General features: G+C 41.7%; 1 long non-coding RNA gene across 1 annotated transcript; it reads left to right on the forward strand.

Annotated features, from left to right (window-relative positions):
- Positions 1–243: 243 nt before the first annotated feature.
- LOC111552041 lies at positions 244–7,985 on the forward strand. The gene is made up of 4 exons (XR_002734537.2): positions 244–363; positions 2,683–2,775; positions 5,101–7,360; positions 7,690–7,985. It is a non-coding gene; the product is annotated as an uncharacterized LOC111552041 (long non-coding RNA).
- Positions 7,986–15,744: the final 7,759 nt, after the last annotated feature.

Genomic DNA, 15,744 nt, shown 5'->3' on the forward strand with positions numbered 1-15,744 from the left:
ATGGTGTATATAGGCCACGTTTTCTTAATCCAATCTGTCACTGATGGACATTTGGGTTGATTCCAGGTCTTTGCTATTGTGAATAGTGCCGCAATAAACATACGTGTGCATGTGTCTTTATAGCAGCATGACTTATAATCCTTTGGGTACATCCCCAGTAATGGGATGGTGGGGTCAAATGGTATTTCTAGTTCTAGATCCTTGAGGAATCACTAAATTTTTATTTCTTTGTTTGTTTTGAAGACAAAGTTTTGCCCAGCTGTCTAGGCTGGAGTACAATGATGTGATCATAGCTCACTGCAGCTTTGCACTCTTGGCCTCAAGGGATCCTCCCCTTAGCCTCCTGAGTATCTGGGATCACAGGTGAATGTCACCACACCCAGCTTATCAATTTTTTAAGAGAGTTTCTTTGAATTATTAACATCTATATTTTTTAACACAATAAAAAATTAATCAATACTTCTATATACCCCTTGGGCAATACAAGAAAGTTTAAATGTTTTAATGACAATTAAAGCACTGCTGTAATTACTCACAATTATCCTTAATACTTTATACAGTCATCATGTGCTTTGATTTATATGCATGCTTACAATCTCTTTGCATTCAATTTTTTCTATCATTGTACAATTTTCTGAAGTAAAGCTTCTATCAACAGGGGTTTGTGAGTGGTAAGCAATCATGATAATTGTCTAAAAAATAGACTTATTTTGTTTTTCCTCTGAAATGATAGTTTAGTTAGAAATACAATTTCAGTTTGAAACTTGGTTTCCCTCATACTTTGAAGATTCTTTTTCACAATTTTCTGGTTTCTTCTAATGCTGTTTCAAAAAGCTGAGGTCAGCTTGATAGAGGAGACAAACACTAAAGTAGTAAAATAAGTAAATAATTTTATATGAGGTAGTGGCAGATGCTAAAAGGAAACAGAAACATCAGAGGAATTACTTTGAGGGTCTGCACCAATTCCACATAATCATCAGTTCACTTCTTATTAGGATGTTTGTCTGGATTAGCTTACCCCACCCACCCCCAATAGATGTTCATCTATGTGCTGTATTGTGTTAATGAACAAGATGGGTAGGTCACTACCCTCGTGGGACACACAGTTTTGTGGAATGAGATCATCATAAAAATGTGCAATTATGAAATTTGATAAAGTTAATGAAGGAAAAATATAGAGAGTTAGGAAAGTACATGACAGAGGATCCAGACTTAGTTTAGGGGGTTAGAAAAAAAAACTCTTAAAAAGCATGTTTGATTTGCAATTTGAAGTATAAATGAGAGTTAAATGGATAAAGGGGGAAGTAAGACCAGAAAGAGAGAGTCTTACAGGCTGAAGGAACAGTAATTATGTAAGCTGTAAGGTGGAACAAGGCTCAAAGTATTAAAAGACACATGATGAGGCAGGGGATTTAGGCAGGTCCATGTAAAAATGCAAAAGAACTGATTTTTTAAACAAATCTGTAAGTGATTGGAAATGATTAAGAACTTTAAGAAGGACAAGAGAGACATAAACAGATTGTGTTTTTTATAAATGAATCTGGAGGCACTGCGGAGAACAGATTAGAGAGTGGTAAGAGTTAATGTAGGGAGATCAGCTAGGGGTCGGGAATTGCAGCAGCTCAGGTAAGAAGTGATCATGACTTACACCAAGATGAAATATAAGAGGAAGAAAGAAGAAGAGGGATATGGAAATTCTCTAGAAGGTGGTGGTGAACCAGCGAATGCAGGGGTAAAGTTCTGGTGTCAAGCATGGGTCCTTTGTTCTGGATTGCACAACTGATGCTAATCTAGAGCAGTTCACAGTTTGCAGGGAGAAATATAAGCCAGTATAAAGAGTTGAGATGTTTCTGTGATATCTAGATAGAAAGAAAGAGTAAGCAGTAGAAGTTCCGTGTTTAATCTTAGTTGAAAATACAAATTTGAGAGTCATCATCCCATGCAAATAAAACACTTGGATTTATTTTTTCAAAATTAATGGCAATACCCTTTTCCCTAAATGGATCCCACCTATCTTCCACCATAGAACCAACCATTTGGTACCCAGGGGATAGATGAAAGAAATGAGCCTTTAGGAGCAAATGACCATTATTTCCCTTTGCTTATTCTTTTTTGACTCTTTCACGAGTAACGGTAATAAGACCAAACAATGTATTGCACAATATCAATAAAATTGAGTTATATAGAGAGAGTTTAATCTACATAAGTCCATTGGGTTGATTTGCACAGAGTAGGCGATCAATACATATTTGTTGTTTGACCAACACACACTAAAAGTATTGCTAAATCACTTCCTTAATGTTGGCTTATAATTGGGTTTGTTGTCAGAAACATGACTGTAGCCATAAATACTTTCGTACTCCTCTTTAAGCAGACAACAGAAAATCCTTCTCACCCTGGAGGCTGACTTTGGCTACACAGGCAGTTCAGAGACCTGGCATAACCTCAGATCCACAGCTTCAGGCTGTCACTGTGCCTTTGGTGGGCCATGGGTCTTCTCAGCTAATATAATTTGGCAAACACCAAGCATTTTATGAGAGAGGCAATGTGGAAAGAACTCTGTAATTTTGCAAAAAATTTTGCCAATGTTTTTAACCACTCAACTTCCCAAATACTCTGCTTCGGGCAAATTAATTTACAAATATCTTGTATTTTCCGTGTCTTTTTCCATTCTCTCTTTAGGGACCAAGGATTCAACATGAACTCTAGTCCTAATAGTCTCAAGGGATCAGGCTGAGTCCTCTGGAGGGACCAGAAACAGATACAATGTAAGAGGTAAGTTAAAATTGTTATCAAGGAAGCGGACCAAGGAATAGAACCAGGAAAACTATGTTATATGTTGGATCTTAGAGTGTGAGACTGTAGATGGGAAATGGGGCAGGAAGTCGAGAGCTGAGATCAGCAATAGGCCTCTAGGCCTAGTGCAAGGTTATAAGAAAATGGAAAAAAGTCTGAAAGATAGCTCCGAATAAACAAGAGTGTCAGGAGTTTCTTCCAGTGGGGCTGGGTAGCTGTGGGGGACGTGATTAAAAGCTCAGGATCATTTCAGACACCCGGGTCCTTTGTGTTACACCACTCCATTCTTTTGGAATGCCTTTTCCCGCCTTTGCCTGCCAGTATCAATTCTGTTTTCTGTGAACATGTGACCACTGACACAGCATTTCATTAGCCTGAGAAATATTTGGGTAAAAATCTATTTTCTAACAAAATGCCAAGTCATTATAGCATGTTTGTTTTAGGAGGCACATTTTGCAACCTTTTATACGTCTTAAGCATTTTGCCCCCTCCCCTGAGAAAGTTTAAAGAATCTTTCTCTTCTTTTGCTTTTGAAAAATTTCTAATGGATTTTCAGGAAACAGTTACCTGAGGTGTTTCAGTCCTATTTTTAAATGCAATGCATCACATGTTTATTGCCTGTGAGCCTGCTTGAAGCTAGGAACCGTGTTTTATTTGCATTGCTTTATATACTTGGTTAGGCTAATAAAATGAGAATATCTATTATTTATTAAATGCCTAATTACCTTACCTATACTATTTCTAGTATTCACAGAAACCTTTCCAGGTATGGGCGTTACCTCCGTTTTAGGCTTGGAAAGTCTCACCTGTCAGAGGTAGAACCAATACATGCTGGGGTGATGATCAGAACTCAGATCTGAGCTCTCTTCATGACTCCACACTGCTTTAAATATTTGTTGATTTGATTAATCTAAATTGTTGGTTACATAGTTTATGTCCTTTACTTCCTAGGGCTTCTGTGATCATCCCCAGAGCCACACTAGCTAGGAGCCAGTAAGAGGAGAGGAAAGAAATAGAGAGACAGGGAGATATTGAAACCACATTTTGTGCCTTGTTATTTCACAAGGGAAAAAAGCTTTAGTTTCTTTGTTTACTTTTGTTTTTATCTGTCTTCTCTTTTGCCTTTTTAGTTATTGGTCCTGTTCCTTATTCATTTCTTATTTATTATTATATTCTTATTCATTATTAAAACATTCATTTATAAAAAAACTTTTATTTTCTTATATTGTTTACTTATATGAGTAAATGCCTTGTTCTAACCTAAGCTTACAATTCCCAAAGGTTCTTTAGTTAACTAGCTAATTTCCAAAACGTTATTTGGCCCATAGGGGGCTAATTTGTATGGTCTTCCTAGGGAAACACACACACACACACACACACACACACACACACACACACACACACTTTCTTAGGGGAGAAAACCAATAGGTTATGACAAATTCATTCGTGAAAGTAAGTAAACTAAGTTTTGAAACTGAAAAGATAAACTCTGTGGAATCTCTTGAACTGCTCAGTTCTGGTCCTGAGGCTCAAGTCCCCACTTGCTGTCCCCCAGCTCTGTACTCAAAGACCTTCTTCATGCCCCAGACAGCTCTGTGCTTTCTGGCTGGTCACTGTCACGTGTTCACACATTTTCAGATCAGCATGAACAGGGTGGCAGAAAGAAGCTATGGGGAACTAGTGTTTGGATGTACCCCAGAGATATTTAAACTATATATTGAGTTCCCAGTATGTGTTATATGCTTTTTTAAAATAGACAAATAGAGAAATTAATGGTAGTAATAAGATGTGATTAATTCTGTATTAGTCAGGTGTATCACCATGTGTTAGGGAAGCCCAGGAGCGTGGAGAGTTTCCAGAGAGACCCATTTGATGACTGATGAGAGGCTGCCAGTGAGGGAAGGTGGGGAGTGTATTCTAGGTAGAATGAACAGCTAGTGACTTAGCACAGACCAGAAACAGAAAAAACACAGAAAGCTTGAGACGTATGTGACTTCTGAGCGCTTTGGGATATTTCTCAAGTGTAATAACTGAGGCTTGCTCTGTGCCAAGTCACCTTCCAAGTGCTTAACCTGTATTGTTTATTTAAATCTTCACAATAAGCCTATAAGGTTAGTTCTGTTACTATTCGCACTTTACATTGCAGAAACTGGAGCACAGAGAAATGAGACTTGTGAAGGTTCACACGGTTGGTAAATTCTCAGGTTCTCTATCCCAGAGCCTTTGCGCCTAACTGCCACATTATGCTCTTCCAAGTGTTTGCTGAAGAACAGTAAATATTTATTAATGTATTTCTTCTTGCAGGCCACTTGTGTCCTTCACTAATCAGAAGCTTTTGTATTTTAATGGCACTTCACAAAATCCCCTGAGGAGAAAAGAAAGAGGCAGGCCCACCAAAAAAAGGAAAACCCCAAAGGCGAAAAGACAAGGGCTGAAAACAAACTTGACCCTGAATTGAGTTATACCCTATTGGTGATATGGAAGTGCTGGGTAGAGGAGGGCGTGGTCCCTCCCTAGGGCTCCATGCCCACAGACCTTTGTGAGGACAGACATTTCCTGCCCAACTGTTGTATTTCCCAAGATCACCCTGGCCTGCCACACCCCCATCCTGTGCCTATGAAAAATGCCCAAGACCTTAGCCGGCAGACCAGAGGCAGCTGGACGTCCAGAGCAATGCACTGACTGGCACTGGCGCACCTGCAGGCCACCAACTGGCAGAAGCAGAATGATACAAATTTGGCTCCGACAGTTGGAGGAGAGTCCAGGCCGCTGATCAGCCTGACTCCAGGGGAAAACCATCTCCCTTCTGGCTCCCCCATCTTCTGAGAGCTACTCCCATTCAGTAAAACCTTGCATTCGTTTTCCAAGCCTACATGTGATCTGAATCTTGTGGTACACCAAGGCAAGAACCAGGATGCAGAAAGCCCTCTGTCTGCGAGAAGGTAGAGGGTCTAATTGAGCTAACGCAAGCCGACTACGGATGGCTAAACTAAAAGAGTACCCTGTAACACACACCCACTAGGGCTTCAGGAGCTGTAAACATTCACCCCTAGACACTGCCATGGGGCCGGACCCCCACAACCTGCCCGTCTTCACGCTCCCCTAGTGGTTTGAGTAGTGGGACAATGAAGAAGCAAGCTGCACCTCCATCGCGCACCCTGCGAGGGGGACAAGGAAACTTTTCCTGTTTTGAAGGGACAGGAAGTGTTGCAGGCCGCCATGTTTAATTAGAAAGGCAGGGAGTGCCAAAAAACAAGGAGATTCAGACTGAAAATGTGTCTTATTTGCTGGGATGATTGTGCCAAGTTTTATTATAGGAAGCCAAAAGATCCTATCAGAGTAGTTATCAGGTCATTAATTTTGTGTCACATACAACCTGTATTGTTGTCTTTAAGAACTTCCTGTATTCTCGGCTTCAAATATTTCAGAAAGGGGTCAGGTGTAGTACAGAGATCTGAGGCAATCATTGCATGTTGGAGTCCCAGATTCCAAGGGCTTTTGGGAAGAGATTTGTGAGAAAAGTGAAAAGGAAGCAAGCAGGAGGATGTTTATTTTTAATAAAGAGACCCTGCCCTAACTTCCTGAACTAAAACCAGTCTAGACTTGTTTTTTTCCATTTTACACAATGTCCATAACAACAGAATAAATTTATTAAAACCAAACAAACTGGGGGTTGAGTTTTGGCACAGAAAGTCAGACAGAAATAGAATCAGCTGCTCTTGAGTTGGGGCGAGTGACGGATTTACAAACCAGCAGTAGATTAAGGCTGCATTGGCCTTAACTGAACTGAAGTTATTTTCCTTATGAGAAGACAATAGAGAGACAAAATGTCTGGCCTGGTGCCTGGGACGTGAACTAGTTAGTCCATCAATTCTGAACTCCTTTTCCTTCAGTTTTTAAAACTCAGGAGATTAGAGCTAGGAAGGACCCTTATGGCATTTTCTCCATAACTTTGTGTGGAGAAAACTGAGTCTCAGAGAAGTTAGATGTTTTCACCTTCCCATTCACAGCCATAGATTAAAGCAATGTATCACTAAATTACCTGACAGTCCCTACAAATGGGGACATTTAGTTTTGGCTCCTGTGTGTTGGGAACATAAATGTGGCAACAATTCAATTTGCACACAGTTGAGCATAGATTCACAATCATCTCTCTTTTTTTTTTTGAGTCGGCGTCTCTCTCTGTCACCCAGGCTGGAGTGCAATGGCACGATCTTGGCTTACTGCTACCTCCGCCTCCTGGGTTCAAGTGATTCTCCTGCCTCAGCCTCCCGAATAGCTGGGACTACAGGCGCCTGCCACCACACCTGGATAATTTTTGTACTTTTAGTAGAGACAGGGTTTCACCACATTGGCCAGGTCAGTCTCGAACTCCTGACCTTGTGATCCCCCTGCCTCAGCCTCCTAAAGTACTGGGATTACAGGCCATGAGCCATGGTGCCCTGCCCACAGTCAACTCTTCAGTAATTGGTAGACTCTGTGTTTGGAGATGATCCAGCGTCTCCCCTCTCCTCAGCCATTTTAGGTTGCCTTCAGTAGTGCTTCAGCATTTAGATGCAGGTAGGTGTTTTTTTTTTTTTTTTTTTTTTTTTTTTTTTGAGACGGAGTCTTGCTCTGTCATCCAGGCTGGAGTGCAGTGGTGCCATCTTGGCTCACTGCAAGCTCCGCCTCCTGGGTTCACGCCATTCTCTTGCCTCCGCCTCCTGAGTAGCTGGGACAACAGGCGCCCGCCACCAAGCCCGGCTTTTTTTTTTTTTTTTTTGTATTTTTAGTAGAAACAGGGTTTCACTGTGTTAGCCAGGATGCTCTTGATCTCCTGACTTCGTGATCTGCCCACCTCGGCCTCCCAAAGTGCTGGGATTACAGGTGTGAGCCACCGCGCCCGGCTGGTAGGTGTGTATTTAATCAGCGTTTAAGGAATGTCTGAGTCCAAGCCAAAGTCAACGTGTATTTTTACATTTCAGAATGCTTTCCATTCCTCATCTCGCTTAATCCCTACAGTATACTTTTAAGGAGACAAAAAATTAATTTGAGCTGGATGTGGTGGCAAGTGCCTGTTGTCCCAGCTACTCAGGAGGTTGAAGCAGGAGGATTGCTTGAGCCCAGGAGTTCAAGGTTACAGCTATGATCATACCACTGCACCCCACCTTGGGTGACAGAGTGAGACCCTATCTCGTGAAAAAAATTGTTAAAAAAAAAAAAAAAGGAAAATTAATTTGAACTCTATTTGACCTGTGGAGAAAACAAGATATGGTGACATTCCCAAAATGGCATAGTGAGTTTCACAGGGAAGTCAGGATTAGAACCCAAATATCCCTCCTCTAATTTTCTTTAGAGTGGGCCATGATCTCCCACCAACCCCCTCCATTAATAGGAATTAGAGAAGTTGTAACAGTAAATGAATCCCGAAATGTACAATGGAAAGTTGTACAGTAAATGAATACTGAAATGTAGTGAAGTTGTACAGTAAATGTATACTAAATACTATGTCATTTTCACAAAAGGTGCTTCTAGTTAATTTACTTCAACATGCTGGGCTAATTTTGGAGCTGTACAACGTTTGGAACCATAACAGTCACTTCATTTCTAAGACTCATTGTTTTAAAATTTAACTCTTCATGCCTAAAGAGACAGATTCTTTCACGGGCCCCTTCATGATGAATGATACTCCTTCCCTGACTCTTCCAATGCACAATCATTTTCCAATGGCAGACGGCAAAAGACTGGATGTTTCAACTAAACCAAACACTAACAGTCCTTTGAGTGCTGAGCACCGTAATTGGTGAAGACAACGGCTGCTTAGAAAAGTGACTTTATCCTTAGGAGATTTCTCCATTTCCTTGAAATTTCCTCCCTTTCATACAACTGTGACCACTTTGTTCAGATCTTAGAGGCTCAATCTCTCTATAGTAAAAAATAAAATAAAATAAAACCTACTATCTCAAAGGATTTTTTAGTATCTTTGTTTAAGGGGTGTGTCTTTTACAGAACCATAGAAATTTGTAGCGGAGGATGAGAAATTAATATTAGCTCTATGAACAAAATAGCCTTTGCTGTGGTTTGGGTTCTGTTCTGTTTTTGATGACTAAGAATCATAACTAATAATGGCTCTTCCAAATACATTTCTTTTAAGAGCCTGCTTGATGGTTATCATAGCTTTCCTCATTCATTCGTTAGTTATCAAGTGACAGAGTCCTTTTAAGTTCTTTCCTAAAATTTCCATCTCTGCTTAGAATTTGATAACATTGAACTTAAAATCAGACATTTTGAGAGGCATGTAGAAATTGTGCTTTGTGACGTGAGCTTTCCAGAAACGGCTAAGTTAAGATACAAAGTTGTAATTAGAATCACACAGACAGAAATGGTGAATCTTCTTAAGGAAACCCTGAGGAACCTGAATATTTTGCAACTTAGAAAATTGAAAAATGAGAAAGGGGAGGAACTAGAGGGTCATAAGGCAGTTCTCAAACTATAAACAGCCTTTAGTAAATTGCCATTTTAACACTGTCTGACTTGCATAATTATCTCCAGCTTTAACTATATTGGCTACCATTCTTTCCTACACATCAGCTGGCTTCAACAGAGTAGTGATTCTCTGACAGATCAACACTCACCTTACAAGTCAACATCATATTATCGCCCACCACCATTCTTGTATTTCACAATCATGTAAATATCCTACCACAAACCACCCTGCCCTCCCATGAACACCTAACATTACCGCTTGTTGGCTGACTTAGCCTCTTCCCTTCTTCAGCCTTGGTATATTATTAGTGGTGTTATGGGAAAAAAGAGTGTGGAGTGAAGAGAATGAGTCAATCCAAGAGAGGCTGCAGGTCTGAGGAGTTAGATCACAAGTAGTCATACGTGTGGTGGAGTAAAGGGTATGTAGGTCGCAAAGGAGTGCCCTTTAGAACCAATACGATTCTGGTGGTCATGGCATACAGGGTAGAGACTGCAGGACAGGGCCAGAACTTTCACCATACTGTTCAATATGTATCCACCTCCTTCCAGAGGCTTCCTTCCCTGATCATTCCCCTTTGTGCTCAGCCCTCATATTATCACTCAACCTGCCTGAACTTCTGTCCCATGTAGTGACCTAGAGCAACATTATTGGAAGAGATGGAGATGGAGGGAGAAGTAGAGATAGAGGCCATGAACTAACTGGTAGGAAAGTAGTAAAGGATGGACCACAGGGTGGGAAACTATTAGCGAAAAGGAGGACGTGGTAGAAGTGAGGAGCAGGAAATGAAGACAGGAAGGTAAGGCACTATCAACTCTGGACATAAAGGCAAGGGATATTTAACAAGTAAGATCAAGATCACCTCCATGAAATTTAGCTGGCATAAATAAGCATTAAGGTCAGAATTTGGAGTTAAATCTAACATCATTTTTTGCTCACTCCCAAATTACTTACAAGTTGCTACTCCCAAGTTACTATAACTCCCAAGTTACATATTATGTATACATCATCATCATCATTATTATGAAAATATTTGACTATCTACTAAGTACATTAGAAATTCAGGCCATTCCTCAAGTTCCCAGTGAACTTCATAGTTATCTTACACCAAGGAAGCAGATGGCTGGAGAGAAGATGTGAAGTCGACGTTATGCTTTGTGAGTCTGATCTATTTTCTTGACCTCCTGGGCTCAAGGAACCTTCCCACCTTAGCCTCCTGAGTAGCTGGGACTAGAGGTGCATGCCACCACACGCTGGTCATTTTTTAGTTTTTGTAGAGACAGGGTCTCACTATGTTGCTCAGGCTAGACTTGAACTCTTGGCCTCAAGTAATCCTTCCACCTAAGCCTCCCAAAATGTTAGGATTACTGTTGTGAACCACTGCACCTGGCCAGATCTATTTCCTGATATATATTTATCTCTTAGTAGGCACTCAGTAAATGCTTGGTGAGGGCACGAATGAGTGAATGATTGTAAAGTGAATACTTTTTACCGCCCCGGCAGGATTACCTTTTACTGAAGACAACATAGGCGTGTTCTCCCCCAGCACAAACTTAATGAGGTGCTACATTTTTTATTTGATAAAATGAATCCATCCTTTCCTTATTCTTTATTTTTATTTATTTATTTATTTATTTATTTTTGACAGAGTCTCGCTCTGTCACCCAGGCTGGAGTGCAGTGGCGTAATCTTGGCTCACTGCAACCTCCGCCTCCTGGGTTCACGCCATTCTCCTGCCTCAGCCTCCCGAGTAGCTGGGACTACAGGCACCCGCCGCCACCACGCCCGGCTAATTTTTTGTACTTTTAGTAGAGACGGGGTTTCACCACGTTAGCCAGGATTGTCTTGATCTCTTGACCCCGTGATCCACCCATCTCGGCCTCCCAAGGTGCGGGATTACAGGCGTGAGCCACTGTGCCCGGCCCATGCCTTCCTTATTCTTTTGCATAGCATTGGTGCAATAACTATGATGGTATAAAAGGAGATAACTGTTCTAGGCATGTGTAGTGGATGCTGTGGTGAGCTGCACAGATCACCCCAAAGTCATTAGCTTCTCCCAGCTCTGAGTATGCTGAGAGCTAAGAACTCTTAGCTGAATCCCACCCACCAACCAGCCCAGAAATCTCCCTCTGCTCAAATGAGCCATCTTGCCCACCAGCATGTACCTTTCCTATGTGCAGCTGGCCTCATCAAATGTTCAGTGTTGGGGTATAGAGGCCTGAGTCTCATTCTCCAATTTGGGGCACGCTACAAGGAAACCTCAGCACCAAATATCCACGTGGGACAATCTAAGCCTTTGTTGTGACAGCATCACAGTCAAACATATTTCTGTGGAACCTTGCTTTCTTTACTTCTGCACAGATCCTCAGGAGCTCCCCAATAAACTCCTTGCAATGGAGTTTAGTTGCAGAGTCTTCTTGGAAAACATGACCTGTAATACAATGTTAATTTTAAAATTGTTACTTCGCCACAGCTTGAATTATGTCAAACATGCTCTATATTTACTTCCTTAAGTGTAGGCTAACCCCATATTACCATTTTAAGACCAGTGGGCTAATGTAGAAATTAAATCCTGCTATTAAGATTCACTGCAATTGTTTGGATAATTAAACATTAAAGCCTGAATTCCACACAGCTTTTCATAACCTATAGAAGTGGCTTAACACCCTCATCCTTTACTCACCCATATCCTTCCACCCCTAGTATGACTCAGATATTTCATTGTCAAGCCCCCCAAAACAATGACTTCTTGTTCCAGAACAGAAAGAAAAGAGAGGCCTATCTTAGAAGTGATTTGAAGGAGGGTGAATCACCTTCAAATTTACATAGGTATGATTTTAAAATTCACTTGCTTGTTTGATTTCCAGTGTACCTTTTCTCCAAAGGTTCAACACTCAAAAGGTGTTTGTGTTTAACTTCCTCCTTTTCCTATTCTCTAGGTCTCTCCATGTAGGGTTTCTGCAATTAGGAGCCATGGGTCAGATCCAGACCACTTCCAGTCTTACTTTTCTCTGTTTAGAAAACCAGATATTTTCAGAAAGGTGAAATAAATAGGACTGGTTCCAAATTCAATTGTGAAATAAAGTTTGCTCATGAAGCTTGTGGACTGTTTCCTTTGTGGCTCCTCCTCCCCCAGCTCTGGGGCCCCATTAGCCCACGGCCAACCTCTTGCCCAGTTCCCTCCACAACATACCTCTTCCCCTGTGTATTGCTTTCCCTGTTTGGCTGCTTTCTGTCCATGACCCAGAACCATTCTGGTGGCTTCCATGTTTTCTGTTGTCACTACAACTGAAATGTCTCTGTTCTACAGCTCATCATCCAGTCATCACCAACTGCTCTCTCTCTCAGAGGGCAGCCTTGCCTGGCACACTCATAGTTGTTTAATGAATATTTAAATGAATGAATGAGTATATAAATAAACTACTGTCTCTCAATATGCTACATAGTCCTCATTCTACCCCTGACTACTCAAGGTATATGTGTATTAAGATGGTCCTGATGAAGGCAGCCTTCCCTTCTGGCATGACCCAATAGGTGAGGTAGGAGAGGAACCCCCTGACAAGTGGAGGTTGGAGCTATTTTACTGTCTATGTATTTCCGAGATCAGACGAGATCAGGCGCGTTCAGGGTGGTATGGCCGTAGACTGTCTATGTATTTCTAATGCTTTGACATCTTGGGCTTTGCTTACCTTGGAGAGATTGCCCCTCCCTCCTAGAGATAGCCAATTCCTAGAGATAGTAATAAACTCATCTGCTAGTACAGCTTTTATACGCAAACCAACCAGTCCAGAGTCCATACCCCAACTATCTCCTTACTGGACTGTCACGGGGCTCTCACATGCTGGGCTACCACCCAGCCACTCAACACAGGGCCAGGTTCCAGGCAACAAGGGAAGCTCCTATGCCCCAGAGGCTGCTGAAATTATCAAAAACCAGCCAATCCTAAGCCTCTTTACCCTCCTAACTCTTTCCCATTTCTTCCAATGGAAACCATAATAAAGGCCCTTGTCATATCCCCCTTACTCCTTCTGCCTTCTGACTGACCCTGCTACTTCCCCATGTGACCCTGCACAGCATGGCATGCTTCCTCCTCTTGGGAACTGTGAATAATAAACCATCTTTCAAATGGCAATCTTTTTTGATCTGTTGGCCACCTCATACCTAGAAAACAATAAAACCTGCATTTAAAATCTGTTATCTCAAATACTTTTTCAGCCTCAAAGAGACAGCCTGAACAAAGTCTCTGCCTTCCCATAAGTTCTGACAATTAGAGAACTTATTATTTCCCAGAGAAGTCAATGTAGTATTAACTTAAGAGAAAAGTAATAGCCAAACTTTACTTAATATGGATTATCACTCTGGGATTTCAAGCAATACTAAGAATTACTACATTACCCTAATAAACTAAAGTTCAAAGATAAAAGTAGTTTTTCCAGTGTCACAGAGGCACATACATAGAAGAGGTGAGACTCAAACCCAAACTTTCCAGTCCTTCCTTTGAGTCCTGTTTCAGTCCCGCTTCTTCCATCATAGTCTTCCAAATATGCTAACATCTTTTTCAAATTTATATTGTATAATATTATCACTTCCTTCGTACTCTAAAGAAAAAGTATGGCAGTCTTGTCAGTGAGGGCCATTGAATGATTCCACAATGAAAAATAGCTGAAATGTATCTAGACACCTCAACAAATAACATAGCCCTGGGGAAATGGATGTAGACACGGCAAAAGATTCTCAAGACAGAGAAAAAATTGCAGATGTTTATAAGATCTGTTTTTTTTGAGACAGAGTCTCGCTCTGTTGCCCAGGCTGGAGTGCAATGGCACGATCTCGGCTCACTGCAACCTCTGCCTCCCAGGTTTAATAGATTCTCCTGCCTCAGCCTCCTGAATAGCTGGGATTATAAGTCCGTACCACTATGCCTGGCTAATTTTATTTTTTTTTTAGGGGAGACGGGGTTTCTCCATGTGGGTCAGGCTGGTCTTGAACTCCTGACCTTGCGATCCACTTGCCTCGACCTCCCAAAGTGCTGGGATTATAGGTGTGAGTCACCACGCCCGGCTAAAGATCTGATCTTTAATAAATGGGTGAAAACCTTTAGAAATTTCTCCTTTCTGAAATCCCATTCTTTGGTTATGAGACCCCCGGAGCTACAAAGAACAGGACTGCCTATGAAGAAGACTGGCAAAAGTAAGTGGCAGTTATGAAGAACCACAAGATGGGAAGGAATAATTCAATTCAATACTATACACATCCAAATAAGCATATAAAATAACATAATAAAATTGTTATTGAATGTCAGCAAGTAGAGAAATGCATTGTAAAGATGTTAAGACCCATGTGGTCAGTATTGATTATTGTTTTTGAGGGGAACACTTCAGGAAAAATAATTGAAAAATTAGCACAATATTAAACAAAATGTAGTTTATGGGTCCTACTACAGTTTGGGTTCCAACTAATTTAAGCAAGAGAGAGGAAAAGTTGGGAAAGAATGGGGAGAGAAAAACAATGAGGTAAATCAAATGATAAAAACCAAATGATGAGAGTCAGATTGTGAGTGTGGGGGAAAGATGGCTGGATAAAGGGGCTTCAGTGCAGCCAGCAAGGGGTTAAAGGCGCGGTTAGAGGAGGGCATCTGGAAGCTGTTAAGAATTTCCACAAAGGGTGGGCAAGAAGAAATAGCTTGCATGACCAGAGGACTTCAGCTGGATATCAGGAAGAATTTCCTGACCGTAAATGTCAAGAGTTCTCGTTTACAGGATCAAAAGGAGCCTTCTGGGATATGCCTATCTTAGGAGTATTTTTCAGCCTCAAGCGAGGAGCTGTTTGGGCGGTTTTCTGTAGCCCTGGGATGGACTGGGTGACCGCCACAGAATCCCTTGGTCTTGTTGCTAAAGGGCACGCCTTACACTGGGGCTTTCACAGTGTGGTTGCCAGCAGCTGACTCCCACCCAGGGGCTGTGGAGTTTTCCCCACAGAAAGAACAACTGAGCCTTTCACTCCCTGTTCCTCACTTGGACCAGTCCTTAGGTACATCCGTGGTTTTTCAGCTCTTCAGCACTTAGGCACTTTCCTCCTGAGCCAAGGGCCTTCTGGGAACAATGCAGCATCTGTGTGTTGATAGTAACAGCCTGTGGGCCAGAGTCACTCAGCCAAGCTCTCCTTTTGCCCCACAGGAGCTGGATCGCATACCTTACCTGCAATAATCCAAGGCTTAGTCAGCCTCAGCCCGTCCCACTGCCAGTGCCCTGCTTCTCCTATCTGCTCCTCAACCTTTCACCTAATTTGCTTCCTAGCTCCGTTGCCACATTTGTTCCAATCCTTATGCAGGATGGTCTCTATTTTCCACCCATCCCACCCACAGCGTGAACAATAACATGTTAGTGGCTTATGGCCCAACACTAAACAGTGGGCACTGCAGAGTGAGGAACATGCTGCTTAGTTGGGAAGCTGGGTATTTACAAAAGGTTTGGCCTACAAAGAGA

Source organism: Piliocolobus tephrosceles, chromosome 10 (genome assembly GCF_002776525.5).
Source record: "Piliocolobus tephrosceles isolate RC106 chromosome 10, ASM277652v3, whole genome shotgun sequence".
Lineage (NCBI taxonomy): Eukaryota > Metazoa > Chordata > Mammalia > Primates > Cercopithecidae > Piliocolobus > Piliocolobus tephrosceles.